The 18,652-nt window shown below is 39.1% G+C and overlaps 1 protein-coding gene across 2 annotated transcripts in view; it reads left to right on the top strand.

Annotated features, from left to right (window-relative positions):
• LOC145987726 (frequenin-2) overlaps window positions 1-18,652 on the top strand; it is a 534,394-nt gene that overhangs the window by 60,705 nt on the left and 455,037 nt on the right. The window lies entirely within an intron of this gene.

Here is an 18,652-nt window from a genome sequence, read left to right as displayed (position 1 = left end):
GCAGGAAAAATAAATGCTCGGTGTGGTTCAATAGAAATATGCCTACATTGAGAAAACAAACACGTTTTAATAAGTAGGTAAAAAAAATGATCATTGTAACTGCCGTATATGTCAATTCTCCTGTTCACACCTTGCATCTATACAAATAGAGTTTCTCTTCTGCATAACGCTTTGAAATTCTTTGGAAACAGTTTCAGTTACTGACAATTGCCACACGAGCGAAATAAGTCACCCATTACCAAAAATGCTAGGTGAAAGAAGCCTAGCCATGAATCGAAGTTCTCTTTGGAAGTAATGTGAATATGTTTTTGTTTGTTTGTTTGGTTTTCTAGATATTCTTCCTGCATGTTTTGCACTCCCACCTCGGCAAAGTGCACTTTGGCTGTAGATATATTGTAATACATAACTTGTAGTCACACAAGTGTTATCTCGATCACAAGTCTTACGCTTCAAGTTTTAAAAATGAAATACAGTTAATTATAAATAGCTAATAGGTATTATCCATCGCCACATTTTGCTACGATTCACGCTATCTTATTCGGTAAACCGATGTAAATCCAAAGGCAGCGAAACTTCGTACAGGATGATATTGTGACCCTTTCTCGTATCGATGATATTCGTAAGAAAAATATGCACGGAGTCAAGGCAAGAATATATTTTCATTGAAGCATTCGTATTTTTCTAAATACTTATTAATACTACTTGAATATTTTTGGGTGGGCAGAGGATTTTTTGGGAGGGAGCTTGCCCAGCCTCGCCCACCCGTCGCGCCGTCTCGAAGGCAAGTAACCAGGTTCCTTGGATTTGTAGCATGCGTTGAATAACCATGCCTTTCCCTGCACTTGTAGCGTTTTTATCAACACCCCTATTGAATAATTTGATCAGTCTCTAACATACATACTTGTCGTCAACCAATTGTCATGGGGTGTAAAGGATGAGCCTTTCCGTGTAAATGTAAATGTCAACCTCCCTTCAACGTAGTACACCCTGTACTGCATATTGCAAACTAGCGAGGCTCTGGCGTCTGCACTCACAGACAGTATAATTCTCTATGAGGTCGTGTTATGTCGTTCATATGTTTGTGATTTTCCTTTCATTCATTTCTTCTTACCACTAATCATCCTCATCTTCGCGATTAGATAAAGGTGGCGGATAAGCGAACTAAAATAAATCAATGCTTTCCGTCATTCAAGCAGTTCTCATGGTACTCGTGTATGCGTTGAGTGACGTAGGAGCAGGATTACCAACTCACTTATTTGAAAATGTTCGCCTTTCAAAGGATAACAAGTTTTAGTGGCTGTAAATTCTAACGCTGAACACTGTCTGAGGTAGGACGTACGGGTTTGTAAACTATCTACAAAAACTCTGTTATATGCTGTAACGTGATAGTTTTTTAGTGGTTGCATTCTATCTAGTGATGTGCGTTGACGTGTTAACCAAAGGCAAAATCAGATGACCTCTCATGCAGAATGGTTTAATGTACACATCTTACTGTAAGTGGTGACATTCTGGGAAGGCACCCGAAATTCAAACTCTCTTTCACGTAATACACACCGGAAAATGTGCTCTTGCAGATTAACGACGCTCTGCTGCTTAGACCACATCTCCTATAATTCTATGTGGGGTTTATGTTTCTATTCTGGAGCATTTCTGATGGCGTAGTGGTAACGTGGTCGACTTGTAATTAAGAGGACCTGGGTTCCATACTCGATGGAGTCACATAAAGTGGTTATATTAAACTTTAACCTATCTGTGCACAAAATAGACCAAAGAAGAAAGTTTTGTGTTCTGGCGATGTGTGTTTATCCTTTCATCTCGTCTCATTTAATCATCATTCATCCTCATCGTCGCGATTAGGCAGTTGAAATAGCGTAAAATAACCAAATACAAGAAATTGCAATAACCCAAACTATGAGCCCAAGGCTAGTGAGAGCAATTCCTGGTAAAGATACTTCTGTTAGCCTATCACACTTAGAAACTCAACATCTATGACGTAGCTTTAGCGCAAGATGACGTATTGGTTCAATCATGGTTTTCCTTTCCTTTGAACTCTCAATTTCGTTTACCAAACATTCTAAAATATACAATTGTGTCACAAGTATGTGTACAAACATCTCTCCTTTAGTACGAAGCCAATGGGCACATTTTATCAAGGAGTACACTTCGTTACTTTACCCGCAGGTAACGGATACAAGAGCTTCCGCACATCTCCTTTTCCACACGAACCGCAGAAACGCTGTATCGGCAACGTCTTCGGCATTCTTCGCAATCCAATAACCGAGTTTTCTTGTCAGGACTTCTCCCCTCTGCCTTGTTTCTAGCTCACGAGGTAATATTGATTAGCTCGTGCGAGGTCAATATCAATTTCTCGTTCCGCTTCTTCCGATTTTCTTTCCACCTTTAATCGATTTCTGCGACTCGAGCCCAAGTTCTGAATACAATTCTTCCGTTCGTTCCAGGAAGGTCGCTCCAGGCGAGACTTCTTTCAAGATGCTCCAGCGCTCCGAGCTTCCAGCAGACTTAACGAAGGCTTTCCTAATGTAGATGGATGCGGAACCTAATTATCGAAATGTATTTACGTGGATCGCCTGCTGAATTTTAACAATCGTACGTCTTTCACAGTTCGAATACGAGATGAACTGCTCAAGTATTTATGCTCCGTAGTGCGTCTCCAGCAGCTGTCTGGAAGAATTTCACCAGCAGTGTGCCGAGTTGGTGGTCCTTGTAAGCACCATATCTGAGAATGGCCCTTATAAGTGCCCTCGGTCTCATCTTCGTGAGATTTACGTGTTGATGAGAACGGGTGGGCGCGGTGAGGTTCAACTTCACACAATCATCCTGTATCAAGCCAACTGTAATGCATTTGGAGTTCATAAAAGTAAAGGTTAATGAATGTTACTTGATATTCTAAATTACAACGTGTTTCTTGTGAAATTCCAACCCATTCTTTCACATACCACCTTTTTATTATTTTTAAAAAATGAAGCTCCGGGTTAGTTGGGGGAATTCTCCTATGGTTTAACATGGTGACAATGAAACAGCGGGGGAATGCTTTGTGATAATTTTGCCAGTTGGGGAGATTCCCCCGCATCCCCCCCCCCCACTCACTGCGAACACTGCAACCACAATGATGTAATAAAGCACACAGGGTTCTAATTTACTTAAAATAACAATTTAATCCATGTCAGAAAAACCTTTACACAACTTGACAACGAACAAACAAAAACAATTGAACCTCGATCTACTAACAAATAATAACATTCTAAATGCTTCATAATTTATCTTCTACAATGGCACACAACAAGATTACAGGATGGTCAATATTGCTTCTAAAAGGAATGGCCAGCCAACATCTTTTCATAAACAAGGTCTGCACAGCTCATCTTTGTTTACATGCAACGTCATCAGTGGTGGGTTATGAATGGGGAGCGGAAGTTGATGAAATGTCATCTTCTTTCCAACATCTCCGACACGATGCCCCAGAGCTTCGGTAGTTGGTCAATAAATGCGTAAACATCCGTCTACAACGAATACGAATATCAAAAGTCAGAAAAGTGACGCTAAATAACAAAAATCAAATCAAGTATTCAATAAATTAATAAAATATACATTTTCTAGATTTTAAGTTCTTTGAATTGTGTACAGGCTTAACTTACTTGCCTTAGAAGAGCCAGTGAAAATTTATTGTCCGTGAAAGCTTGGTACTTTGAAGACATTAATTAGACTGACTTCCTCATTAGAGAACATTTCCGGGCAAAACTTGTTTTTTCCGTCCGTTTTCTTCCACAGTCGCTTGTTTTCTCTCCTCTTGCTGTATCCCTGTCATAATTTAAACTCCTCCTCCCCCTCGTTTCTACCGGCAGTAGAGATGCACCCGAGAAAACGCAACATTTTTCTTAATCCCTGACCGACGGCACTGCCATCTGGTATTCAACTCCTGAACTTCTGTCGAGGTGAGGGCGTCCCGAAGAGAGAGTGCGAGGCTGGCAGATGTCTAGTAGAATCACGCGAGTTCTCATGACTGAATTTTCATGAGTTTTGGGAAAGCGGGCTGGGCTGGTTGTCACGGGGGAATCTGCTATTTCGCTTCCACGGAATGTAAAGGGGGAGAGGGTGGAGAAAACATACCGCATCTATTTTACGAGCTTGAAAACTTTCTGAAGACGAGGCATTAAACAAAGATTTAAGTTCTCCTGTATCTGTAATGTAGGAGGAACGCTTGTAAATGGAATATTGAAGAAGCAGGCGAGATTTAGTCGCTTATTTATGTATTTCGGGTTATGTTCTTTAGTGGGGAGACCCTCCATTGCTATTGGCTAGGAGAATCCCATAGTTAATTCGATTTATTCCAGATTCAGGATTTTTCAACTCAGGAAATATGGAAATTCCAATGAACACAGTCCCGTCTCAGGAAATATGGAATTTCCAACGAAAATAGTTACATCTTAGGAACTCTGGAAATTCCAATGAAAACAGTCCCATCTCAGGAAATAATGGAAATTCCAATGAAAACAGCCCCATCTTAGGAACTCTGGAAATTTCAATGAAAACAGTCCCATCTCAGGAAATATGGAAGTTCCAATGAAAGCAGTCCCATCTCAAGAAATATGGAATTTCCAACGAAAATAGTTACATCTTAGGAACTCTGTAAATTCCAATGAAAACAGTCCCATCTCAGGAAATAATGGAAATTCCAAGGAAAACAGTCCCATCTCAGGAAATAATGGAAATTCCAATGAAAACAGTCTCATCTCAGGAAATAATGGAAATTCCAATGAAAACAGCCCCATCTTAGGAACTCTGGAAATTTCAATGAAAACAGTCCCATCTCGGAAATAATGGAAATTCCAATGAAAACAGTCTCATCTCAGGAAATAATGGAAATTCCAATGAAAACAGCCCCATCTTAGGAACTCTGGAAATTTCAATGAAAACAGTCCCATCTCAGGAAATATGGAAGTTCCAATGAAAGCAGTCCCATCTCAGGAAATATGGAATTTCCAACGAAAATAGTTACATCTTAGGAACTCTGTAAATTCCAATGAAAACAGTCCCATCTCAGGAAATAATGGAAATTCCAAGGAAAACAGTCCCATCTCAGGAAATAATGGAAATTCCAATGAAAACAGTCCCATCTCAGGAAATAATGGAAATTCCAAGGAAAACAGTCCCATCTTAGGAACTATGGAAATTCCAATGAAAACAGTCCCATCTCAGGAAATAATGGAAATTCCAATTAAAACAGTCCCATCTTAGGAACTATGGGAATTCCAATGAAAACAGTACCATCTCGGGAAATATGGAAGTTCCAATGAAAATAGTTCATGTCAGGAACTATGGAAATTCCAATGAAAACAGTCCCATCTTAGGAAATATGGAAGTCCCAATGAAAACAGTCCCATCTGAGGAAATATGGAATTTCCAACGAAAAGAGTCCCATCTCGGGAAATATGGAATTTGCAACGAAAATAGTTACATCTTAGTAACTCTGGAAATTCCAATGAAAACAGTCCCATCTCAGGAAATAATGGAAATTTCAATGAAAACAGTCCCATCTTAGGAACTCTGGAAATTTCAATGAAAACAGTCCCATCTCAGGAAATATGGAAATTCCAATGAAAACAGTCCCAACTCAGGAACTATGGAAAAGTGCCATCTCAGGAACTCCTACTAATTGCGTCGGCGGAGGATTTTCAAGACATTTGCGTTTGAAGTAGATGATGCTACGCACACCTGCGCAACTGCTAACCTAACCTACAAGCAAATTATTTGCAATATACTCAACATTTATTAGCTGAAAAAAGAAACTCCCTTTAAAACACAGTCCTTTTTCTGCAAAGGGAAATATTGTGTACGCAGTATTTGAGGGTATCGCGCAGTAATGATAAGAATATCTCAAAAAATGGTCCATACCTCTCTCCCTTCCCTCCAGAGACGGCGGTTCCTGAGTTGGGAACATTCCACTTAAGCTTTCCATGTGTAAATACCAGTACCTGAATTGGGAACTATCGCCATAGTTCCTGAATTGGAACTTACTGAGTTGGGATATCGCCGTTTCTAGAGTGTTCGGGAAAAGGAACATACGTCACAAACTGCGATTTTCTGTAGCTTTAATTCAAGTATTACTGAATCAATTCAAAAAATATTATAATTTTATATTGGGCATCCCGGTGGAGGCACACAATGATTCGGATACAACTTTAAACTGTATGTCCAATCCCAATTAGCCTTACTGTGCATAAGGTGGACTTAAAACAACAAATTAATCAATATATTGGGCATGTGTAAAGCTTCTAAACAGTGATGATGTTTGCGTAAAAATATAAACATAAAGATAAAACTGTCTGAATTTTTTTGACATAAGAAATACTTTTTCCCCGCACCCTGGTGGAAGAAACTAATCCGATAACGCCTGAGAAATGTTGATCAATTCTGATTGGGTGCTTGATTCAGCGCCATCAACGACATCAGAAATTTGGCGGGAAAAGAGTGCGTATGAAGGGAACTTCTGTCTAAGGACTCGATTGGTCTGTCTCACATATGTAAATTGGCGGGCGGAAGGGGGCGTCCCCCCCCCTCCTGGGACCTGAAGAGCAAAGTAATAAAGATTTTTTTGTGATTTCTCTCAAATGTAGCAGTTATTTAACAAAATTGTTGTGAACGATCTTTTTGTGGGATGATTTTCTTTCGGTTCTGCCTTCCTCCCCCAATTTAAGCTCCAAGTTCGATTCTGCCCCATCGAAGTTAGGCCACATGTTAAGCTCATGGTCTATCTCCTCTGCGGGTTGAAAGCAGCTACGTGTTTTTGGTCTCCAGGGGTTAAAACGTTTTAAGTACGAAAAAATTAACGTCACTCCAGTGCTATGGAAGCACGAAGGGCACGTGAAGGTAGAGATACACACATTCTCAATCTCCATAGCGAGGATATTTGAACTGTACCACACTCTGGTCGCTTTTATCTTTCAGATCTCCCTTACTGAGGGGATGAGTGAATTCCATAGCTGCTTATGCAGGGACATGAGACAAGAATTCCTGCCTGATACCCTCAACGGCAATCAGGCCTAGCTCTCTGTGACCTGGAAATCGCACACCCAACAGCTTCACCTTCGCCACTCACATTTTACCAAATAAATGTTCTATACTTTAGGGGTTTGAAGAGAGTTATAATCGGTCTGGGTCCAGCTTTTTTTTAAAAAATAAATGTCAGATACATGAATATAAGGTTATATATCACCGGAAACTAAAGTAGTAATTTGCAATTCCCCGCATCCGCACTCCCTGTGTGTCCCATCATAAATTTCATCATATCATCACACATCTTCATCGTCGCGATTATCCAAAAGTGGAAGAAAAGCGACGCTAATTAACAAAATTCAGATCTGTAATCAAATTAGAACCGTACTGCCTTCAACAGCTGTTTTAGAGCCAAGGCCTGGCAACCGTGTTTTCATTAGGTCACGCAAGTCTAGTCTCATCGCCGCTGTTTCTTGTTTACTTGACGAAAGTTCGCTAGTGTCTACCAAATTGTGCTCGCGATCCTGGGTCAACACAATTTTTTTTCCTCACGAGAGTTCACCTGCGCCGTTCAAGTGACATTAATTTGCGGTGAATTTTTCTAGAAGGTCATTTTTCTCCGTCCAATGTTACTGCTGCTGCAACTGGGGACCAAAAAAAAAATCTTCCGATCCAACGGGTTGCGTTTTAAAACCCAGCATCTGTTGGGGGTTGTTGAATAATGGATGTCCCGGAGACAATTGACGAACAACCAGCGCTCTCTCCCGAGGTCCCAGTGACAATTTTCAATGCGTTTCCGAGGCACCGAGAGAATCTTCTTCGGGTCAAAGTAAAATTGCTTTCCTACAGGCTTGCTTTGGTTTCTTCGAAAAAAGGGTTAAGGGCTGGGAATATTTGCCGCTTAAACTACTCTCCTGCATTTATTCATGATATATAGAGGCCGCTTCAGGAGAAAAGGAGGTTAGAGACAGGCCTCGTACTTGATTCACCACGTGGAAATTTACATTTGTCTTATTTTGCGTCGATTTTCTTCCACTTTTTCAAATCGCCGCGTTGGGGATGTCTGCTGATTGGATAAAATTAATGGACACTCGCACCGTAGATAGAACTACTCGGGCTGCACCTATACGAAATTTGCTTTCCTACATCATCAGTCGTAGGTCATAGATTATAACACAACACAGCATTATATTCGCAAATACCTTTACACTTTCTACCAACACGCACTCTAGAAATAGTGCCTTCACACTAGGTCAGTTTTCAGTCTATTTAACACACTTTTACGACTGTAATGTTGATACCGCGTTGTGATTCATAACTAGGGAGGGGAAATTTATGACCTAAAAAATGTAGGTATATGACCTATAGAATGACCTAAAAATGGGGAAAAAATGACGTAAAAATGAAACAAATGACCACTAAATTTGTGAGTTTCAGGCTAAAAATTGAAATGAAAGGAAATTAAACAAAATGCAATCTTGCTTTAATAAAAAGAAAAGAGGCACCAAATGATACCACATGCACATTCAATTAAAATATACAACGAGGATTTCCAATGGAAACAACCGAATAATTTTAAAACAATTTAATGAAAAAGTCGTATACACTGAATCAAGAATATTACCAAAATGAAAGAAGTGACAAAATATGACGAAACAATACACCTAGTATTGCAAAAAATTACTCAAAATGCTGAAAATCGGGGAAAATGACCTAAAACCTAAAAATTGGCAAAAAATGCACTTTAGAATTACCTTTTTTGTTTTCTGGACGATGTGTAATATTGTGTGTATTTAATGGGCATCGTGTCGGAGATGTCGGAAAAAAAGATGACATTTCATCAACTTCCGCTCCCTATTCATAACCTACCACTGATGACGTTGCATGTAAACAAAGATGAGCTGTGCAGACCTTGTTTATGAGAAGATGTTGGCTGGCCATTCTTTTTAGAAGCAATATTGACCATCCTGTAACCGATTTTGGTTGCTTTGTAATAAGAGGAGCCATGTTTTTTTAGCCCGTGCAGTCACATTGTCCCCCTTTTCAGACCGTAGGTTTGTTAGCCTATGTGAGCCTAAAGTGGATTTAAATGTTTTAAAAAATCGAACCATATTTAGATCACACGGGCAAGTAAACTTTCACTAGACGATCGGATAGAAATAGAAATGAACTTTTAAAATTGCTAGCAGCGTTGACTTACTCACACGCTAACCACTTAATCACAGAAACGCTCGTGGTATGATATGCACAAAGTCACACACACTCATGCTTAGGGTGACATCCCACAACTCTACCTTTCTAATGCAGAAGCCTTCGAACAATTTCACTCTGTGCATGACAAACTCATCTCTTGATCTTTACGTTCTGGTAGGCAAGACGATGTAGAAAAGTAACAGAATATCAAATGTGTATAGGGGAAGAAGGGGGAATATGACTAGTTAAGACAAAATTGCTAAAAATTAATAGATTTATTGAAATAACTAAATTTCATATTGCAAAATGAAGATCAGTCTTTGCACTGTATCTGTAAAAGAATAGAAGTTGCACAAACAAAAAGTCTGCAAAACCCACATTACCCCCACTCTGTGACTGATTAAGGTGGGTGCTATTGATGCTGCAGCATTAGACCCAGATGAAAACAGTCGAGAATTTTCCGAAAGCTGAACAGTTATCGTTTGCTATATTAACCTGAAAATAAATCTTAGAATGAAATTTGGAGCCCCAATTCCGGACGCCTAGACACAGCCTTACTTATTATACAGTTACTATTAATCTTTGCGCTGTGACGTAACTATAACGTCGTTGTGTTTATTGTTCACCGAAGATTTCAAGTTAGGCTATCAGTTTTTCGTTAAACATTTTACTTACTATCAGCATCAGGCCCAATTTCGTCTTAATCCGGCCCTGCCCCCACTGATGGGAATAATATGAGCACACTGTTGTAGTAGGGGGGCAAATTGTAATACAAGGTGTGACAATAAAGTTCGGTGAATGATCCTGAATATCGAAAGTAGACGAATTCTTAATGAAACCTACCTTGCTGTCCTTCGAAGTAGTCCCCTCCCATGGCTATGCACCGTTGAGAACGGCTGTACATGTCCTGGAAACTTTTAGAAAAGTCTTCTTTCGGGATGGTATTCAAGACCCTCGTCACGTTCCGTTGGATGTCCGGAATATCCTCAAATCTCTGACCTTTCAAAGCGATTTTGAGGCGTGGGAAGAGAAAGAAATCTGGAGGATTCAGATCCAAATTTCTTGCAATGCATTGCTCCAGAGGATGAGAGCTGGCGTGTGACGTACAACCCTGAAACGAAACGCCAAAGCTTGGAATGGCGTTCTCCTGCACCACCCCGTCGGAAGAAGGTCAAGGCGTAAAAATTGTCGTTCCCTCCGGCAGGAATTCCTTGTGGATCATGCCATCACTGTCAAAGAAAGTGATAAGCATCGTCTTAATGCGTCATTTGTATGCCTTGACCTTCTTCCGACGGTGTGATACAGGAGAACGCCATTCCATGCTTTGGCGTTTCGTTTCAGGGTCGTACCTCACACACCAGCTCTCATCCTCTGTAGCAATGCATTCCAAGAAATTTGGATCTGAATCCTCCAGATTTCTTTCTCTTCCCACGCATCAAAATCGCTTTGAAAGGTCAGAGATTTGAGGATATTCCGGACATCCAACGGAACGTGACGAGGGTCTTGAACACCATCCCGAAAGAAGACTTTTCTAAAAGTTTCCAGGAAATGTACAGCCGTTCTCAACGGTGCATAGCCATGGGAGGGGACTACTTCGAAGGACAGTAAGGTAGGTTTCATTACGAATTCTTCTACTTTCGATATTCAGGATCATTCACCGAACTTTATTGTCAGAGGTTGTATATTTGCCTTCCGTGGGAATTTTGTGGTACAATAATGGGAGTTCGTTTTTCTGAAAGGTATTGGCACAAGGAAATCTAATATGGATGGTGCCTGAGGGGATTTGCACGTGTCTGACCGCCATTACAGAAGATGCATTCATCTTTGTTGAATGGAATGTAATGCGAACGTGTTAACTTGGTGTGCTGCTTTCCGTCACAGTTGGTGTTTGCTGATATTTTCTTTCGTGGCGCTTTTTCATACGCTCCAATTTTCCCTTCTGAGTGACATCTTGATAACAACTACGGTGCCATGATGCCCTGTTGTCTGCCAGCATGGCAGCAGTCATTCCACGTAGACGAATATTAGATGATACATACTTCACGTTTTCGTATTCAGCATTCTCTTGCACACTTTGTAAAACCTTTTCATATGTGGTGGGGTTTGTGATTAGTCCTTCGATTAATTTCTGTTGACATATTATACACAGTGCATAGTTGATTTCCATTTCTAGCCTCGTTTCTGGTTCACTGAGATCCATCTGAAAAATAAAGTTTCTTTGTATTTAATTATGCATTACATGAGCTTGTTAAAGCTTTTTTAAAATAACTATGTAGCGTTACCGCTAGTTTATACACAATTTACATTATTCCCAATAACCATAATTGTATAAACTACATCAAGAAGTATTTAAAACTTTGAAAATTTGTTGTAGTCGTATAAATGATGAAGATATTGCTGTTTCGGTGAAACGAGTTGTCGGCCATTTTGATTCCCCCACCCCACCCCCTGCACAATTTTGGGACTGGCAGCATCCATATTCGTTTTCCTTGTGCCAATACCTTTCAGAAAAACTAACTCCCATTATTGAACCACAAAAATCCCACGGGAAACTACATGCTCCCCCACTATTGTACTATTGGGGAATATTGTCAATTATTTTTTATGAATACATTTAAAGACATATATACTTAACAGTTAGTCACAATAGAGCACTGAATAAATGCATATCATAAACATGTCATGCAGTCCTCAAATTTCCTCATCCTTACAAATAGGGCAGATGAAATGCAATTCTTCCTGCATACCTACACAATGATTAGGATACAGCAAGGACCAAAGTTTGTAACAAATGCACTCCTCACCATGATACCAAGATTTGCATACAGGGCACGTACCGTCTTCGTTAGGTTCATTCGTTGATGGAATACGATGTGAATTTGTTATGGAAGACCCATGAGTAATACACTTCCTTATTAGCAGTTTCTGAAGTTTCAAAAATAGTATATGGCTTACAAGGTCTTGTTTCTAAAGTGGCCATATTTCACCGAATTGCAACCTTTTATTTAAGTTGGTACTACTGTGTTAGAAGAGCCGCAACAGTATGATGCAATTCGTAGTGTGCAAGCCATTGTTGTACCTTTGTTGTTACTACATTCATGTGTCATTATCTATAATAATATTCTGCTCAGATATTAACTGCGAGTAGTCAACAATAACACCAGCTGTATTTTTAGTACAACATCGAGAAGTACTTATCTTTCAATAGGTCCAGAACGCTTGTTTTCGCCAGCTCATATGAGTACGCAGTTACACGTGACAATCAAGACTCCACCGATGTTGTCAACGTACAGTTGATTTTTTTAACCGCACACAGCATAAACCTGTGACGCAATAACCTTAATTGTGCCTATATTATCTACCTGCCCATGTTCCCCCCAGTTTCCTTATTTAAAAATATATACATTTTTCAAATTATGAAGTTGAAAAGTAAAAAAACTCGATAAATAATTCTATACTCTTATTCAGTTTTACGAGAGGCTACAAAGCTGATTTTATCGAAAATGTACATAACGTGTGTGTGGAAGGGGGGGGCGGAGGGGGTAATATAAAGGGCTGTAAATAACTGTTCTTTGTTTAACAAACTTTTATTTGTTGGCCATTTGAAATTACAACCACTTTTGTAATACTTGTTGAAAGCTTTAAGAAATTATTTTTTCCATTATCGATGTTTTAAAAAAAAACATTCGAAGCCAATGAGATTGTGGAAACATACATTGTTACTGTAATATACTGTCCGTGAGTTAAAATTGTCAACAATGTTAATCCTCTCGCGTTGCCTATTTTTGTCCTGACCCATTGTTCAGTTGCGTGACTTGTCAAAATGCTATCGAGTGTTGCTGCGTGGTAATAATTTTTCCTCGCGATTAAAATAAACTTTTGGGTATTTTTAACTTTCTCCTTTGTAGCCTTCCCACCGAGTCTCAATTCAGCATTGATTGTCGTTTGTTTTTTTTGTGGTAAGTTTAAAAATAGCTCGTTACTTCGGGGAAGCACGGGTTGGTTATATTTTAAATTAGAATACATCTACCTCACAATGTCGTGATGTGCCCAGTGATATATACTGGTATTATTACACAGCGCCTTCTTTGGTTCAACTTTGATGATAGAGAAGATTGTGATCGGTCTGTGACGGCGCCTGAAAAAATGGTGGGGAGGTGAAGGAAGGATAGAATATTTTATGGGAGGGCACTCATATTGTGTACATGTAAATACCATACAATATACAAAAATGAGGTATATATTAAGAATACTGGAAGTATCCCCGATTGCTTTCAAATTCGGCATACTCACTAATTTTGGCCTCGTAATCACGAATCTGCAGTTAAAAATTGACGGTGACGTCTATAAATTGCGAAATAAGCTTGTCAATTATCGCTATGCAATAACATGGAAACAATGTTTCTGATATGCATGGAACGTTCATTTGCATGTAAGAAAATGACGTCTTGCGTAAAGTTGAAAAATATGTTTACCCCACGAACCATTCACGTTAGGTTAGGTTAGGTTAGGTTAGCTTAGGTTAGGCTAGCATAGTAAAAATTAAGGGTGATCATAAACATAGTTTTGAAACACTAATCATTGCAAAAAAATAGTTGTTTTCTTCATAAATCAAGGGTGTTTACTCCGTTCACGGACCCACTTTTCTCGACTTATTTTGCAATTTCTAGACGTGACCGCCAAATTTTAACTGCAGATTCGTGATTACGAGGCCAAAATTAGTGAGTATGCCGAATTTGAAAGCAATTGAAGATACTTCCGGTATTCTGTATTTGCTCCAATAATGAATATTTGTGCTAAAAGAACATTAATTTATTTTGCTTTTCTTGTTCGGTTGAGGAAAGATGGGTAGTAGAGTTAAACCAGTAAATCTGGTTGGGGGGTGATGGCGTTCGACGGCCCTGACTATCCTCTGGCACCGTCACTGCAACTAGTTGAATCAAATTTGTCATTTCACAAATTATTTCGTTATAAGCAACAGAAATAAATTCTAGATTGATTGATTGAGGTGGTGTTTTAAGTCCACTTTATGCACAGTGAGGCTAATCAGGACTGGTCCTACAGTTTAAAGTGGGATGCGAACCACTATGTACCTCCACCGCGAACCCGGGTCCCCTTGATTACAATGCGAAGATGTAACCACTGCGCCATCGGGGAGGTTAGATTACAGCACTTTTAAACATCTATTTTAGTAATGGAAACTTAAAATAGCCGTATAAAAAACACAAAGTGAGCTCATCTGAGTCGAGGCTTTTATTGATTTTACTTGCCTCTTTGTGTAAAATTATACTTCTTCTGTCTTTGCGAATTTTCTTGTTGTTCTTTCTAATTTGCTTTTTTTTTATTTGAACTCTATTACCTATCACTTTATATTGTTGAGCTTTTTATTTTTATAAGTCTCTTTGATATGTTGTTTAAGAAATCTTTCGTGTTTGCTTTTCCCTCCTGTTTGAAATTTTATCTTTCGAGACTAACTTATAACTAATAGCCAAATGTGCCGGTTACTGGGACCGACGGGTAAAGGAAGCCATAGCCATATCACGGGAAAGCACCAGTCTCAACAGGGGCGTGGGACTCCAGTTCAGTTACGCCTGGAACCCACTCCTCCGTAAAAACAAGACACCAGCCAATGCAAACACCAGGATCCAGAGAGAGCCAATAGGAAGACAGAATCTAGAGAGAGCCAATAGGAAGACAGAATCCAGAGAGAGCCAATAGGAAGACAGAATCCAGAGAGAGCCAACAGGAAGACAGAATCCAGAGAGAGCCAATAGGAAGACAGAATCCAGAGAGAGCCAATAGGAAGACATAATCCAAACTCCGCCACATTATAGTCGTGTATATTAACCTACACTGGTCTCCTTTCTACATTCCCTGAAGATGAGAGCAATGTATGCCCTCGAAACGTTAGAACCTAACTCCAATTTTACCTGGCTGGTAACCCGAGAACACTTGTTCGAGTTCTAACTTTCTACTAACCCCTTCGCATTGTAATCAAAAGGCATCGGATTTGATTTGCTAGTGTGTGCACATAGCTGTCCGGATCCCAATTAAATCGTCGGCTCGTGACTAATCTACTTATATTATTATTTTTTAAATTTCCTGTGTACATGATATCTTTCTCATAGGCTAGGTTTGGTCTTTGGAGAGACTTGAGAATACTGTTTTTGTTACGTCGCACGCCGAAAGGTAGTTCTCAACCAAGTTGCTTGGAAAAGGTGAAGTTTAGAATTCGAGGTCAAACATAGATCGAAAAGGAGAAGTTCCATACATTGTGAATAATTCAAACTTTAAGAAACAATATAGCATCAACGCCATGGGAATATTTACTTCGTCAGCTTTTCTGAATTGATCCCCGCTTCTCTCTCTCTCTCTCTCTCTCTCTCTCTCTCTCTCTCTCGTCGATTTGTTTGCTTTCCAGCTGCTGACTCGGCGTCGTTGAGCGTGAGAATTTCGATTTTCCGTGCCATATCCAACTCCGTAGGTGAATTGGAAGAACCTTCCACCAGGTGTCTCCACTGTGCCGCAGAAACACACAAAGTTTCTTCAACTTTTTGAAGGGGAGAATGAAGTTCCTTTTTTCAGTAACAACAGACTTACAGGCATGGACGTCTCCAGAAATTTTGTAAGTGAAAGGGGGGGTTAGACCGTTGATATAAAATTGAATAATTAAAATGAAAATAATCAAATATATATTATTTTAAACTAATAACAGACTTCTATTGTTTCTTAACCATTGTTATTATTATACCCTTTAAAAGAAATTCCACTCAATAGAGCATTTTAGTGAATATCATGCACAATTATTTTTCCTTATTTTTCACATTTCATATCAGTATTTTGTGATTAACTTTTAACAAAGCTCCTGTAATGTTACTCATAAAAGTTACTTTTTGTGATATTTCACCAAAAATTCATTTTAAAGTTCTGAAAAATAATAGAATTATTTTTTCTTTGCATTTAGTGGTAGAATATGAAACGATGAAAGGGTGAGTTCGGTTCTACATTTTATATTCATTTTGTTCAAGTTAAATTATTATGTCCTTTTATTATGCTGAAATACTCTCTGACCGCAGAAGGTGAGACTAGCTCGAGAGGACGAATGTACACTCGAAGAAAAGGGGGGTAGGTAGAAACATGCACGAAACAACGTTTTAACTTCCCTCTTAAGGTATTTTGCCAGCCACATTATTGTGTATTAAACTTCAATGTTGTTTCAGCAATAGACAGTTTTCACGAAATCTGTTTCCGTTATCAATCCCACCCCTATTTTGACAGTGGACTCATCCAGTCAGCGCATGCGCACTTACGTCGATGGTCGCTACAAAGCTAGATGGACTATATTAACGAACTGGATTTTATTACTGTTATTCGGGCACTTTCAGTTTCGTACTGGTCAGAAAGCAGCAGAATTCGTCATTGAATATCGTGTGCACAGCTTTCGACCAGGAAACCAGTATCAATACATACAGGCAAGACCTTCTTGATTAGAATTCTATGCCCCCTTCTTAAAATTTCTAAAAAGATTGTGAAAAACAATTTCGAAGCTAAAACTGTTTCTTAACAATACAGTGTTCACAGAAGTACTGTATTATTTATTTATTGAGAAAATTTCAGATACAGCACGTAGACATTTTACATTGGAATCAGTAACAATGAAAACAACAAAAATAAAGAGAAGACAAAATATTAATATAAATATGTCAAGATACAATTCATGCAAGTACGTACGTTCCGATCTCACTTTAAAGTGTAGATCCAGTCGCGATTAGCCCATGAGTGCATAAAATCGTCTAAAAAACTCAAACAAAGAACCTTGATATCCAGTTCTGGATCGAGTGCATAATCTTGGACGGAACAGTAACTAGGAGAAAGTACGAGGGGACTTCGAAGAGAAGTTGGCGCCGAATGAGCAAGAAGAAAGACATTTTGAAAAGTTAGTCACGTGCCACGTGTAAGTATTGACACCTCAATAAATTACCATTGCAGTTTTGTAACGGAACAGATTTAGTAAAGTTTTCCTTGCTCACAACCATTTTATGACAGTCGCATGAAATTTATTCCTGATTACATAAAATACACATTAGATTTATATTTATTGTTAGTATTTACAAGTATAGTGAACGGTTTGGTTTATTTATTTATTGAAATTTCCAGTGCAGCAGAAACTATTTTAAACAGCAAAAATTTGTGATTTATTGTTTGAAGTCCATTTTATGCACAGATAGGCTAATCGAGACTTGGTCTACAGTTTAAAGAGGGATCCGAACCACTATATAGACGTCCACCGGTTATCGAACCAGGGACCCCTGGATTACAAGGCGACGACGTTACCACTACGCCACCGGGGAGGCCCTTTAAACCGGAAAGACACAATAGTAAAACAGTAGACTAGCATTAAAATACACAAGAAATAAAATAAACAAGCCAAAACAGTACCAAGGTAAACAGATTATTTTCACAATTATACAATTTTTTTTCTAAGTTGGTGATAAAAGACAAATATGAACTGAATATATCTACTTGGTTTGAGATGTTGAACTGATTCGGTAGCGAGAATGACGTAAAATATGCTTATAAATAGAGTAAACTTCGGATTCTTATGAAGGGTGCATGAAATATGTACATAAATATGCTTAACAGCCTGTGCGGATCAGCAATCCTACACAGCATGATAACATAACTTCACCTCCGTTTCTTCATTGTTGCGTGCGTAAGAATAAAGAATGGGGAATATATAACATTAGCCAACAAAGTCCATGAACATCGCGTGGAACTATCAGGAGTCACGCAATCTACATCAGATGTTATCCCATCAGTATGCAATATATTCACCCATCGACTTCCAAAGTGCTACATCTTGCGAAATCTCACTCCGTCCGCCTGTACACATGGCGCTACGATCGCATAAGCTAAATTGCTCGGAACGTTTGTTCTCGAACACAATGTGTTTATCCACCTTGAGAGAGATTTGTTCGATCGTACCTGCACTGCTCGAGCGTGCATCGGGATCATTAAAAAAAAAAAACACTTGCCATTTTGAAAGGTTAGAATTATCGCACGAAAAGCGAGTTGAATGTTGCAAAGCGCAATTGCAACGTTTCGGTTTAAGTCCACATTGTGTGCAGATAGACTAATCGGATAGGAGGAAATTTGCAACAAAGCAAACGAAATGTAAATTTTACATTACAATATCTTGTATCACGTGCAGCATGAAACAAAAATAACCCATTGTGCCATTGCATGACGTGAAATATTGCTTAAAGTGAAAAATAAGTTTTTCATGGTTCTAACCAGCAATAGCTGCAATAATTACCATTGTGCGCAGTAATGTACTTCGGTCCTTTTCAGCGAGAATCTCGGGCATATCTATAGCTAAACGTTTGTTTACTTACACACTCAGTGGAAGAGTGGTTTTCACAGCGTACTACGACGCTATGGGTCC

The sequence above is a fragment of the Lepisma saccharinum genome, chromosome 5 (genome assembly GCF_977018435.1).
Source record: "Lepisma saccharinum chromosome 5, izLepSacc3.1, whole genome shotgun sequence".
NCBI lineage: Eukaryota > Metazoa > Arthropoda > Insecta > Zygentoma > Lepismatidae > Lepisma > Lepisma saccharinum.
This window is presented reverse-complemented; position numbering and strand designations above follow the sequence as displayed.